The sequence below is a fragment of the Scyliorhinus canicula genome, chromosome 15 (genome assembly GCF_902713615.1).
Source record: "Scyliorhinus canicula chromosome 15, sScyCan1.1, whole genome shotgun sequence".
Lineage (NCBI taxonomy): Eukaryota > Metazoa > Chordata > Chondrichthyes > Carcharhiniformes > Scyliorhinidae > Scyliorhinus > Scyliorhinus canicula.
Window position 1 is genome coordinate 108712870 of NC_052160.1, and position 14739 is coordinate 108727608.

At 42.7% G+C, this 14739-nt stretch overlaps 1 long non-coding RNA gene across 1 annotated transcript in view; it reads right to left on the reverse strand.

The window, feature by feature from the left end:
* The window catches only part of LOC119978958, a 487861-nt gene that overhangs the window by 177816 nt on the left and 295306 nt on the right, over positions 1 to 14739 (reverse strand). The window contains exon 2 of the long non-coding RNA XR_005463606.1: positions 721 to 769. This is a non-coding gene — a long non-coding RNA (uncharacterized LOC119978958). The remainder of the gene's footprint in view (positions 1 to 720; positions 770 to 14739) is intronic.

Sequence of the window (14739 nt, forward strand, 5' to 3'; positions counted from 1 at the left end):
TGAGAACCTCGATAGCCACAAGAGAATTAAAGAAGTCTCTCATTTTCCATTTGGGTTGAATTCAAATTGGAGGGCCGTGGAGTTCTAACTAATTGTGCCGCCGAGTCTCTCAATTTGCCCATGCCTTATCACTTGGTGAATTTGGCTTTACCACCTTCATCAAATGATAAGACAGTAAATAGTGAGCCACGATCAAAATTGATTGCTGTATTTCTTAAACATGACTACTTCTCAGGAATGTTTTAGAAAATTAAACATTTGGAGTATATGCAGTGTAAACAGCATGGTGGCACATTGGTTAGTACTGCTGCCTCACAATGTCAGGGACTTGGGGTTGAATTCTGGCCTTGGGTAACTGTCTGTCTGTGTAGAGTTTGCACTTCCTCCCTGTGTCTGCGTGGGTATCCTCCAGGTGTTCCGATTTACTCCCACAGTCTAAAGATGTGCTGGTTAGGTGGATTGGCCATGGTTAAATGCCCCTTACTGTCCAAAAGGAGTAGGTGGGGTTATGGGGTTAATAGGATAGGGCTGACAACGATACTCTTTCGGAAGGTCGGTGCAGACTCGATGGGCCGAATGGCCTCCTTCTGCACTGCAGGGATTCTATGATTCTATGAATTCTAAGGGCATCATATGCTTTCATGAGCTCTCACTCGGTGCCAGTTAAAGTGTGAATTAATTACACGTGTGTGCCGCAGAATTACTGGCTACAATGCTTACCTGTACAAGGGTTGTCGTCTTGAAGACTGGATTCATGTTCTCTGTCGACCTGAAATAAATGCATAATTACAACCAAACACGAACAAATATGATAATGGCCCTCAACATAATTTATAGAACACTCTCAAGAACTGAATATTCATAACCTTGTTAAGTGTTTGCTTTAAAAACAAACTGTGAGTGAAAGGCCAATGCCAGAAAGGAACATACTCAAAGTAACGTCACAAATGCAATAGCTGAGTGGCAAATATGTAGATTTAAAACTGCAGGCAATTCACATGCACGTTCTAGTACAAGGCCAGGTCATGTTAATGGTAATTGATCACAAGTGATGAGAATAGTCGACGACAGAAATATCATCCTCTTGGACCTCACCAATTTATCAATTATCCAGCTCAGTGAACTGACAAGTCCAACACCGGATTTCATTCCTGTTTACAAGCTGGTGGTGCAGTCAATACAAATCAACTGACTTGCAGGAAATGTAGCAAAATGAGTTGAAACTGACAAATGATCTGGTCAGCTCCATTACTCTGTTATGGCATTATAAAAATCCAGAGAAAAATGGTGCCGACAATGCGAACCACATCCTATGTTGTGTGTATTCTATAGATCATTGCAAGCTAATTTTGCAATTTCTGATGAATTCACTGAGTTTTAATACATCATTTGAAAAAATTGGAATGGGAGCAAAGAAATACCATAATATTTCAAATACTAAAATTAAATTTAATTTTGTGAGAGGCAATACCTCTTCTTTTCTCTGCTTCACCAGATTGGTGATTTAGAGTCAAACATTTATTTTACAAAATCAATATAACTTTGGATTTAATTAAAGTGCCACAATTTTGCATGAATAAATATTGTTTAATAACTATTTAAAACTAGATTTTACTTGGCTCTGGGAAGCTAAGGGACATTTTGATTAAATTGGACCTTTAAATATTATTTAATATTAATTTATAGTGCCAGGTTTTCACAAGAAAGATTTGAAATTATATTGCGTCTCTGCATGTATCTCAACTGCTTTACAGCAAGTGACATTTTGGTGTGCAGTGACCTGTTATATGGACAAATACCATTTTGCTTACAGCACAATTTCACAAGTAGCAATGAGATGAATGATTAATTAATCCATTTGTTCGGTGGAATTGTTTAAGCCACGAATGCTAACCAAGATAACATATGATTATTTTCAAGTTATAGTGTAGATTTTCTTTTCTCATCTGTGTCCTTTTTACAGTTGTGCAATAGCAGCCCCTTAAGGCCTTGCCTAAATGAGTGGTATTTACACATAAGCTCTGAGTGTGCTTGGCTGATCCAAATCGATGCCCTTTCATCAAACTGAACCCTTGGGGGAAATATTTCCTGGCCCATGGAGGCAGATTAGACCATTAGATACAGGAGCGGAAGTAGGCCTTCTGGCCTATTGAGTCTAATCCGCTATTCAATGAGATCATGGCTGATTTGATCTAATCCTCAACTTCACTTTCCCGCCTTATCCCCATAACCCTTGATTCCATTGTTGTTTAAAAATCTGTCTATCTCAGCCTTGAACATACTTAATGATCCAATATCTACAGATCTCTGCGGTAAAGAATCCCACAGATTCACTACACTCGAGAAAATAATTCTCCTCCTCTCCGTTTTTAAAAAGGCGACCCATGCTCTTTAATTATGCCCTCTGGACCCAAACTCTCTCACAAGAGGAAACATCTTCACAACATCTGCCCTGTCAAGCCGCCTGAGAATCCTATACGCCTGAATAGGGTTGCCTCTCATTCTTCTAAACTCCTATGAGCACAGATCCAACCTACTTAACCTCCACTCATAAGAAAATCCTCCATATGAAGGAACAACTGAGTGAACCTTCTCTGGACTGGCTCCAATGTCATTATATTTTTCCTCTGTTAAAGGGACCAAAACTGTTCACAGTATTCCAGGTATGATTTAACAAGTGCCTTGTATAGTTTGGCCAGAACTTTCCTATTATTATTCTCTATTCCCTTTGAAATAAAGGCCAACATTCCATATGCCTTCCCTAATATCTGCTGAACTTGCATGCTAGCTTTTTGTAATTTATGCAACGTTAAGCACGAGGATCCTCAAATCCCTCTGTGCTTCACTTTTCAGCAGTCTTTCTTCATTTAAGTAATATTCAGCCCATTTATTCTTCTTACCAAAATGCATAACTTCACATTTTCCTACATTATATTCCATCTGCCAAGTTATTGACCACTCACCTAACCTGTCTCTATCCCTCTGGAGACTCTTTGTCATCCTCACCACTTCCCTTCCCATTTATTTTTGTGCCATCTGCACAATTGGCATAGTGCATTCACTTCCCTTGTCCAAGTCATTAAAATATATTGTAAATAATTGTGGCCCCACCATCGATCCCTCTGGCATTCCACCAGTTACAGGTTGCCGTCCTGAAAATGCCCCTCTTATTTCAACTCTCTGTTTTATATTAGTTAGCCAATCCTCTTTTCATGCTGATATATGCTACCCCCAACACCATGGGCTCTTATCTTATTAAGTTGCCTTTGTGTGATAGCTTATCGAGCGCTTTTTGGAAATCCAAGTATTTGACATCAACTGGTTCCCTTTCATCTATCCTACTTATTACCACTTCAAGATTAGGGGGCAGATGAGTGGGGAGTTGGTAAGATGACGACAAAATGGCAGTGGACAAATACCCTAAAGTTTTCCCTCCTCCTCCCACTTCTCCCGGGAACATGTTGAATACGTTACCAATCACTATCCAGGCTGCAGGAAGTCAATTAAACCTTTCAAGAATAAAAGCAAATTACTGCGGATGCTGGAATCTGTAACCAAATCTGGAATCAGAAACCTTTTATGAAGTCAGTAAAGAGGGAGCATTCTGTTTTTTTAATTCATTTTTATGGAATGTGGGCATTGCTGACTGGGCCATTCCTAATTGCCCTTTAGAAAGTAGTGGTGATCTGTCTTTATGAACTGCTGAATCCATGTGGCATAGGTACACTCACTGTGCTGTTAGGGAGAGATTTCCAGGATTTTGATCCAATGACATTGAAGGAACAGCAATATGTTTCAAAGTCAGAATGGTGAGTGACTTGGGGGGGACTTCCAGGTGTCGGTGTTCCCATGTATCTGCTGCTATTGTCCTTAGATGATAGTGGGTTGGGAAGGTGCTGCCTAAGGAGCCTTGGTGGGTTCCTGCAGATCATCTTGTAGATGGTACATACTGCTGTTACTGTGTGTCAGTGGTGGAGGAACCAAATGTTTTTGGAAGGTGTGCCAATCAAGCAGGCTGCTTGGTACTGAATGGTTAAGCTTCTTGAGTGTTGTTGAAGTTGCACTCCTCCAGGCAAGTTGGGAGTATTTTATCACACCCCAAACTTTTACTTTTTAGGTTGTTCCTTCACTGGCTTTGGGGAGTCAGAAGGTGAATTAGTTGCCACAGAATTCCTAGACTCTGATTTGCTCTTGTAGCGACAATATTTATATAACTTCATAAGTTCACATGATATAGAAGCAGAATTAGGCCATTCGATCCATCGGGTCTGCTCCGCCATTCTATCATGGCTGATATGTTCCTCATCTGCTACCTACAATGCTACAGACCAAGAGCTGGATTGCGAAATCAGCTGGAGCATCTTGTGCCTAGAACACATGACCGAGGAGCTGGAGTAGGCAATTTAGCTTCCCGAGCCTAACACCCTCAATATGATTATGGCTGATCCCATCCTGGCCTCAATTCTACTGTCCTGCCCGTTCTCCATAACCCTTCAACCCAATACCAATTAAAAATCTGTCTCATTCCTCCTTAAATTTACTGACTGTCCCTGCATTCACCACACTCTGGGGTGGCAAATTCCACAGACTCACAACTCTTTGAGAGAAGTCGTTTTTTCTAAATCTGTTTTAAATTTGCTACCTTATACTCAAGTTTTACTACCTTTATGATCTCTCATTTTAGAATGCCCCACAAGTGGAAGCATCAGCTCCACGTCTACTTTATCCATACCTTTTAGCATCTTGTATACTTCAATAAGATTTCCCCTCATTCTTCTAAACGCTAGAGAGTAAAGGCCTAAGCTGTTCAATCTCTCCTCATACATCAAACCCCTTGGGCTGGATTCTCCCAAAAATGGGACTATGTCCCCACGCCGGCGTAACAATGCGGTTGTTTCACTCCAGAGTTTCCTAAAAAAAAGATAATGGGGGTGAAGGGGAGGGGGGGGGGGGCAGTGACCCCCTGTGAGGATGATGACATGGAACGTGTGGGAACTGAGGGGCACGGTTAAAAGATCCCGGATGTTTACCGATTTGAAGAGCTTAAAGGCAGATGTGACGGATGTGGTCTTCCTGCAGGAGACACAGTTGAGGGTAAAGGATTAGACAAGGTTAAGGAAGGGATGGGTTGGATCGGGTTCGAATCAAAGTTGAGAGGGGTTGTGATTGTGTTTGACAAGAGAGTCTTTTTTACCGTGTACAGCGAAGTGTTGGTTCTGGAGGGGTGGTATGTAGTGGTATTTGGGGTCTTGACATTTATTCACCCAATTGGGATAATACAGAATTTATTAAGGAGGCACTGGCGACCATCCCGGACCTTGATTCCATCAAGTGATCATGGGGGGGTGGGGGACTAAGTCATTTGTAACTGTTCTAACCTGTTTGGATCCTATTGCTGCGGACTATTGGTTACCCCATGACTCTTGGAGTGTATGAGCACACTCAATGAGGTGGGCAGGGAAATCCATTAGCAACTGTACCTATATAAATAGAGCTGGCCAGTGTGATACCGGCTGGAGTAAGAAGTAGTGTGTACTACCGCTGCTGTATATATATATTATTGTAAATAAAGTTACTTCCTGTTTGAATCTACAAACTGGATTCTTCGTGGCCCTCACAAAAGTAACATCAGAAATGGCGAAGGAACTGTTTTTCTTTATGGATCAGATGGAGGCAGGTGGACCGTGGAGGTTTAGGTATCTGGGAGAGAGACAGTTTTCCTTCTTCTGCCACGTGCATCGGGTATATTCCCGAATAGATTTCTTTGTGGTGGTGGGTACGTTACTCCCGGGGATGGTGGGGATGGAATATACTGCGATAGTAACATCGGACCACATGCCACATTATGTGGACTGGAGGTTCGAAAAGGTCCGAGCCCAATGTCCCCCATGGAGGTTAGATTCGGCACTCCTGGCAGACAAGAAGTTGTACAAGAAGATAGCCTTGGTGCTTACATAGAACATACAGTGCAGAAGGAGGCCATTTGGCCCATCAAGTCTGCACCGACCCACTTAAACCCTCATTTCCACGCTATCCCCAACCCAATAACGTCTCCTGACCTTTTTTGGCCACTAAGGGCAATTTATCATGGTCAATCCACCTAACCTGCACTTCTTTGGACTGTGGCAGGAAACCGGAGCACCCAGAGGAAACCCATGCACATACGGGGAGAACGTACAGACTCCGCACAGACAGTGACCCAATCCGGGAATCGAACCTGGGACCTGGTGCTGTGAAGCCACAGTGCTAGTCACTTGTGCTACTGTGTTGCCCTAAAGTCACAAATGCAAAGCTGAGTGGCAAATATGTAGATTTAAAACTGCAGGCAAATCACATGCACGTTCTGGTACAAGAGGTGCTAGTGGACTACAGGGAGTTTAACCATAACGGGGAGGTTTTGCACTCTGTCTTTTGGGAAGTGTTGAAGGCATTGGTAAGGAGCAGTTAATATCCTATAAGGCCCACATACCTATAGTTGAGAAGGCGGAGAGGCAGATGTTGATCAAGGCCAGCCGAACCATACACGAGTAGGGGGAGTGGAGGCTCTCGGTCATATATGGGTGGTTGCTGGAGATGGGGACAGCTGATGAGAAGGGATAAAAGGGACGTAGGAGGAGGAGCTCTAAGTAGTATTGGGGGGGGTTCTGGTGTGAAATATTGTATCGGGTGAACCCAACCAGCTCCTGGTGCAATTTAAAGTGGTTCACAGAGCTCAAATGACACGTGCGCACATGAGCGGGTTCTTCCCGGCTGGATCACTGTCTGTGCGGAGTCTGCACGTCCTCCCCGTGTGTGCGTGGGTTTCCTCCGGGTGCTCCGGTTTCCTCCCACAGTCCAAAGATGTGCGGGTTAGGTGGATTGGCCAGGCTAAATTGCCCTTAGTGTCCTAAAAAATAAGGTTAATGGGGGTTGTTGGGTTACTGGTATAGGGTGGACACGTGGGCTAGAGTAGGGTGATCATTGCTCGGCACAACATCGAGGGCCGAAGGGCCTGTTCTGTGCTGTACTGTTCTAATTCTAATTCTAATTCCTGGAATTGACGAATAGGTGTGAGAGGTACGCAAGACAACTCACCCACATATGTTTTGGTCCTTCCCAAATTGTTCGAGTTTTGGAGATGGGTATTTTAGACATTGTCGGAGATTGTGGGGGTGAGGGTGGAGCTGTGCCCTCTGATAGCAATCTTTGGTATATTAGAGCTGCTGGAGCTGCTGGAGGGGAAGGGGGCTGACTGCCCAGCGACGAATGCAGTGTCCAGTGCCTTCAGCTATTTTTAACGTGGGATGAATTGAATTGACTGAAGACTGACATCTGTGATGCTGGACACCTTTGGAGGAGATTGAGGTGGATCATCCACTCAACACTTCTGGCTGAAGATTGCTGTGAATGCTTCAGCCTTGTCTTTTGAACTGATATTCTGGGCTCCTCCATCATTGAGGATGGGTGTATGTGTGAAATATTTGTTAAACCTCCTCCTATGGTGAGCTGTTTAATTGTCCACCGCCATTCACGACTGGATGTGGCAGGACTGCACAGTTTTGATCTGATCCATTGGATGTGGGGTCGCTTAGCTCTGTAACTTCACCAAGTTGACAGCTCATTTCTAGGTATGCCTGGTGTTGCTCCTGACATGCTCTCCTGCACTCTTCATTGAATTAAGTTGAACCCCTGGCTTGGTGGTAATGGTGTAATTGGGGATATGCTAGGCCATGAGGTTACAGATTGCGGCTGAGTACAATTTTGCTCCTGCTGATGGCACACAGCACCTCATGGATGCCCAGCGTTGATTTTCTAGACCTGTTCAAAGTCTATCCCATTTAGTATTGCGGTAGTGCCATTGAACATGATAGAGTGTATCTTCAATGTGAAGACAGGACTTTGTCCCTACAAGAGCTGTGTAGTTGTCACTTCTACTGATCCAGTCATGGACACATGCATCTACGACAGGAAGTTTGGCGAGGATAGGTTCAGATAAGTTTTTCCCTCTTATTGGTTCCCTCAGCATCTTCTGCAGTCCCAGTTGAACAGCTGTGTCCTTTGGGACCCGGCAGTTAGGTCTGCTTTGGTATTACCGAGGCACTCTTAGTGATGGACTTTGAAGACCTCCACCTCGAGTTCATTCTGCTCCTTTGCCACCCTCAGGGCTTCCTCCAAGTGGTGTTCAACATGGAGGAGTACTGAGTCATCAGCTGACGGTAAATGGTACATAGTGATCAGCAGGAGATTTCTTTGCTCATGTTCCACCTGAGGCTTCATGCGGTCCCAACTGGAGGACTCCCAGAGCAACTTGATCTCTGGCACCACCTCTGCTGGATCTGCCCTGCTGGTGAGACAGGACATATCCAGGGATGGTGAAAGTGGTGTCTGGGACGTTATCGGTAAGGTTTGATTCCGTGAGTATGACTATGTCAGTTGTTGCTTGGCTAGTCTGTGAGGCAGCTCTCCCAATTTTGGGAGAAGCCCTGAGATGTTAGTAAGGAGGACCTTGCAGGGTCATTGTCGTTTCCAGTGCCGAGGAGGATGCTGGGTGATTTATTTCCTTTTCAGTAACTTTGTAATGGTTTGATACAATTGAGCGGCTTGCTGGGCAATTTCAGAGGCACATTACTGTGGACCTGGAGTCACATGTAGGCCAGACCTGACAATATTCTGGCAATAATGCTGAAGACTGCAGGTTCTAAGTCATGGGGATGCCCATTGCAATACACAATAACTACAGCTAGAGCAGCACCAACATGTAGCTACTAACATGCCTCTCTATGGGGTAAAAGGAATGGGCAGTAAAGGTCTTAAAGAGAGTCTATAGGCATTGGACCAGGTATCCTGACTTGGAAGCACCCATGCATCAGGACATTCATCGTGTTGCCGCAGATCATGGTGACAAACTGCCTTCACAATGGAGTGCATGCTTTCATTTTAATGTCCATTCACGGGATGCTGGTTTTTGCTGACTGACTCTGCCAGCATTTATTTCCCATGCCTAATGGGAACTGAATGGCTTGTTGGGCCATTTCAGAGGCCATTTACTGTGGATCTGGAGTCATGTGGAACCAGGTAAGGACCGAGTATTTTCTTTTACGACAATCAACAATAGTTTTGTGGTCATTGTTAGACTTTTAGTTCCAGATTTGTATTTAATTTAAATCCCACCATCTGCCGTGGCAGGTGAGAGGTCCTCAGAGCATTAACCTTGGTCTCCAGTGGCAATACCTTTGCAATCCTACAACAAAAAATTTCTTCCATGGATTGCTAATATTAATAAATTAGAATTAGAGAAAATATGTGGAGCTATAGAACTTATATTAAGGTTGAAAAAGGAGAAACTGTCAAAGTTTTCATCGAGCACTCATCAGGATATATCAGCAATTAATGCAATTGTAAAGGGGACAACAATTTATATTGCACGAGAAGTTCACCTCTACCAATCAGAGATCCCTTGCCACCAATCAACACTCTCCTTTTATCCAGTATGAATTTTTGATGCAATTGGAATCCCAACTTCTGCCTCTTTTTTTCAGCAGTACTCAAGGTCTGTACTCCCAAATGGCAATTTATTTTCTATTAATAATTTGAATTTAATGAACAGCTTTAAAATATTTTTGGTTCAGAAGTATTGTTGGTCGGCTAGATATATTGAGATTGAGAGAGAGGGAGAGAGAGAGGTTCTTTTGACAGATTTACTTCAGAATTTGAAAGCTTGGCTTGAAAACTATTTTTAAGGAGCTAAACAAAATGAAGAGTTCTATGCTTCATGCATTATTAGGATTAAAGAACAAAGAAGGTCAATGAAAAAGTTAAATAAGTGGATTTCTGCGAACTGCAATGTCAACTGATGAGGGATAAATGCTTAATTATTTTATGGTATGAAAATTGATCTTATATCACTAAAGCAAGACGATGACTGGAGACATTTGGTGCTATGAACTCACAATTAAAACTAATTGAAAAGTAAGGGTGGCTAATGAGAAGTATCTATAAATAACACAGGAAAACAAAAGACCCGGAAATAATGATATTGAGAACTAATGGTTTACTGTTGATGAATTTGACAACCATCAAATTGTTGAGTAGAAATCCAGTTAAACATTAAAATTATATTCCAGTAACAGTTTGACAAAGACTTACACAGATTGTCTCGCATTGATATTTCGCGACATACTTGATTGTTTCTTCAGCTAACTTATTTTTGAAGACCAGCGAAGCACAAAAATAATAATTTCAAACATTATTTCTCATTCTCTTTTAGTCAACTTGGGGATAAAATACTGGTCCAGTAAATACGTTTGTCACAAGAAAACACGATCAAAAGTAGAGGCTCAATATAAAAAGTGCTTGAGAAATCCTTCAGGCCACCCGTGCGCTATGAACAGCGTAAGAAAGATTTTTGCATCGGTAATGCACTTTTCATGACCTCAGGATGAGCCACAGAGCTTGACAAGCAATGAAGTACATTTGAGTGCAGTCACTGTGGTAATGTGGAAAATGCAGCAGGCTGTTGATGCAAAGTCATGTTCCAAATGAAATAAGTCATTAGCGATGCTAGCTGAGGGATAAATATTGAGCAGGACACTGTGGAAAATCCATTACACTTCTTCAAATAGTGCCCAGAGATCTTTAATATCTGAAAGGGCCTCGGTCTCAAGTTAGATCGAAATACAACAGCTCAGACGGTGGTGAACTCTCTTGGCCTGGATTAGGTACTCAGGTTTCTGGAGCATGACTTGAAGTCACCACCTTCTGATTCAGCCACAAGGGTATTGTTGACAAAACCATGTCTGACACCTCTAAACCATCCAAAACTTACAGGTTGGCTTTAGTGCACGTAAAATTATCTTCCCTAGCCATTCAAATCCAATTTGCAACCTAACGTCATAATTCAGTGGTGCCAGCAACAAATTATGCTGTTTAGATGGCAAATAATGCACTGTAACTATAGCATTAAGCCTCCAGTCCAATGTCTGTATTTTGATTTTTCTTATGCCAATGTCATTGTATTTTCCTCTCCCTCGACGTATTCCTTCAATAGGTGCAGGGCATTTAGTTGCCAAAAGTTTGCCTCGGAATTACAGCGGTCAGAAGATCCACTTTTATCATTCTCTGTCTGTCTCAGTTAAAGCCGTTGGAAGATCTTCTCTGCAGCATTTCTTTCTTGTCTTTTTCCTCAGCACAAAATCTGATGCCGATTTCTCAAACATAAGTGGAATTAGCTGCACCTCATTCCTTTATATCTGTCATTTAATAATCTGCTGAATTTAGTAATTTAGTAATGCTGAAAATGAAAATGAAAAGGAGAGAAAATAGCACCTCAGTGTAATAGTAGAAAGACAGGAGGCCCCAGGTTTAAAATTGATTTGCTCTTGGGTTAACAGCAGAAACCAAAAACTAAAGTCATAATTAATTGTGGAGAAAATTGATCATTTTTCAAATACCATATATTGCCAAATTTAAATAATTTAAAATTGGACCTCGAAATGCATTGATGAAAACAGTATAAAAAGGGATTCTTACCATAATATAAATATATGCTTTCAACAATTTTTTTCCATCGTGAGAAGTAACTGCATCCTGTAACTGATTTTTAATGATGTATTTTGTCCCAGTAATTACACATAAGCAGACGGTCTAATCAGTTTTGCTACTAATAAACAGCAATTGCTTTGGAAGGGGACGGGAACTCATATCATTTTTGTTACTGCAGGGTGAGAATATCTTCATCCATCATAGTGGCAGAAATAGCTGTTCTCTGCGACAATCTCTGGGGACTTGTGGGTCAGCCGACAGGATTAGCAAGAGGTCTTTAGATTCAATTTTTTCCAAATAGTTGAATTTAGAAAAGATATCCAAAAGATCTTTCCTATTTATCTTGAATGCCAACAAGGAAAAAAAAAATCAAATTGCCTATGAATACCACATGACCTATGTTACCTGAGGCAAAGCAGATACTACTGCTTCTCATAGCTGCACGTTTATGTTACTTCTAGTATGTGTTTCCTGTTAGACAGGGATCAGTTCCCTATCAGTAAAGGACAGCAAATGGATGCTGCATAACTCGCATTTCTTTTCACAGGTGGCTGGTTCTGTTATTACACTTCCCTGGGACAATCCAACCAATTTCTCAGCAGCTGGTGTTCAAGAAGTGTCAAGGAAGCTTCTGTTACAACTGACCTCATCTAAAGGTTAGAAGGCAACCTGGAGGAAAATTAAACTGCTGTGAAACAGCACACATTCCCAATAGAAAATCTGACACGACACGTTCACGTGTGTTCAGAACTGTACCACACATGCATTTTGCAGTGTGCTCCTTTCTCATGCCAATGACAGTAAACATTTTGTGCAAACTTAAGAGATCGTCCAAAGATGTGCTGGTTAGGTGGATTAGCCATGCTAGAATTGGCCCTTAGCGTCCAAAAACATCAGGTTAGGTGGGGTTATGGGATAATAATAATTATTATAATAATAATTGCTTATTGTCACAAGTAGGCTTCAGTGAAGTTACTATGAAAGGCCTCTAGGATAGGGTGGAGAGTGGATCTAGATAGGGTGCTCTTTCAGAGGATCGGTGCAGACTCAATGGGCTGAATGGCCTCTTTCTGCACTGTAGGGATTCTATGATTGTCATATATGTCTTCCTAAAAATTAAAAGCATATTTTCTAATGTTTGTTTTGGTTTCTAATTGGCTATAGCCTGGAGTACATTATGAAGAATGTCTGGTTTGATGGTGGTCAATCCACCTACCTTGCACATCTTTGGGTAGTGGGGGTGAGGCCCACACAGACACTGGGTGAATGTGCAAACTTCACATGGACAGTGACCTGGGCCGGGATCGCAACTGGGTCCTCGCCGCCATGAGGCAGCAGTGCTAACCGCTGCGCTGCCCCTAATTCTCAGACAATTCTCGTGCAAAGTTGGTAGCAATTCATTTGCACTGCTGTCATTTAGTTTTTTTTAATGAAAAAAATAATATTCTTTCGACTGTACTGTATAATTCTAGATCTGAACTGCAAGGAGGTACGGACTGAAAACCCAAAGTCATATTTCTGTCTCACTCACTTTAAAACGACTGAATCAGTTGTTTCCCTTAACAATGGCTTTCAATCACTGCCGATGTTCTGCTCGTTATTTCTTACAACTAGATTTCCTTTGATTTGAATCTAAACGTGCTTTCACCATTCTATTGCAGAATGCTATTGTTTTCTGACAGATAGAACAGGAATTAGAGCTGACTATTAACTATGATTATAAGAATAATAGGAAGTTAGGAATGTAACACAATTGGGTAATGTAATACCGCCACTAACCTCAGGAAAAAAGTTTGAATGATTATAAATTTTATCTGAAAGTTGAATTTGTGTTCTGCCCTTGAAAAGTAATCAAAGTTTTATATTCTTCACAAAACTTGAAATTACACACATAGCATGCTGCAATAAGGCATTGGACAGTATTTCTCTATGTGAGCATTTGTAATAATCTATACAGTGCATTGCCCGTCAACGTTGGCTATGGGGTTGGAGGGAAGACAGAAAACTGACTGAAAATTGAAGGGAATGAGAGACTATACACATTTATTGAGTACTGAAGATATTTGCAGAGTGGAAATAAACCACCAACATGTCATGAAGTCTGCTTCATATGCAATGTGCTGCATTTAATTATATCTATAAAAGCTCAACCAATATTTTGGATTGCATACCATTGTCCAAAAATTATTGTTCTTTTGCTAACAATAAGGTTTACACTTTAGCCGAAGATGCACTATTGGCGTGATTCAGTGGACATAAGTTAAAGTTCGCTTTCAGGTGTGTTTGGCAGGGGGTTTCTTGGCTGCTGCAGTGTCAGGATTCACCCCGCTATTCACCAGCACCTTGCCGTTTTTTGTGCCTCGGGGAGGTCTCCCCACCGAGGCCACACTTAGACAGCCGTCCTGCACTAGCGAGCTGACCTCACCATCAGTACCGGCACCCCGCAGACCGGGGTGCCATTTTGGAAAGCTGCCCCAGACCTCTAGAGATCTCCAAATGGGAGACCGCCAGACCTCTCCCATTCACCAGCGCCCCAATCTTTTCTTGGGCCCTCAAACCCCCACTCTTATAGGGAAGGCACCTCCCCTTCCTGGGCCTGAACCCTGGCACTGCTAACCTAGCAACCAGGCACCTTGGCACCGCCAGCCTGGCACTCTGCAAGGACCACCCGGGCACCCTGGCAGTACCAAGGAGCCCGGGTACTAGAGGGAATGCCAGGATACTATCCTGTCCTCTTCCTGACCACCTGGGGGGTCTCTAATTGCCTGCAAGACCCCCCACCCCTCGGGGTGGCATCACAGCATGGTACATGTTTGTGGAAACGAATGCTAATCAGCACACTGGCGAGGTCCCACAGGTGCGGCCATTGACTCCCGGGTGCTGGGTGCATGCGACGTCCAGGTATTTAAATGGCCCAGTGGCTCATTGAAATATGCAGTGAGCATGTGATCCAGATGGTGCTGGGTGGAGCGAGTCAGGTTTCTGGTGATCGGCCCGGCACGGATCCTAACATGGGATCCTCATGCACGATTCACCGTGCGACTGGATCCGCACCAGGCACAAAACGGTCTTGTCGAGCTCTACATTCTGGCTTTGAAATTAGTACAGATCGTAAAGTCCCCTGGATGTTGTTGCATAAACTTGTTTTTTGCTATTGATCACCCTTCTGTGACCTGAACAAACAAATGCCTGTCAAGTGCAAAAGCTTTCAGAAGGAAA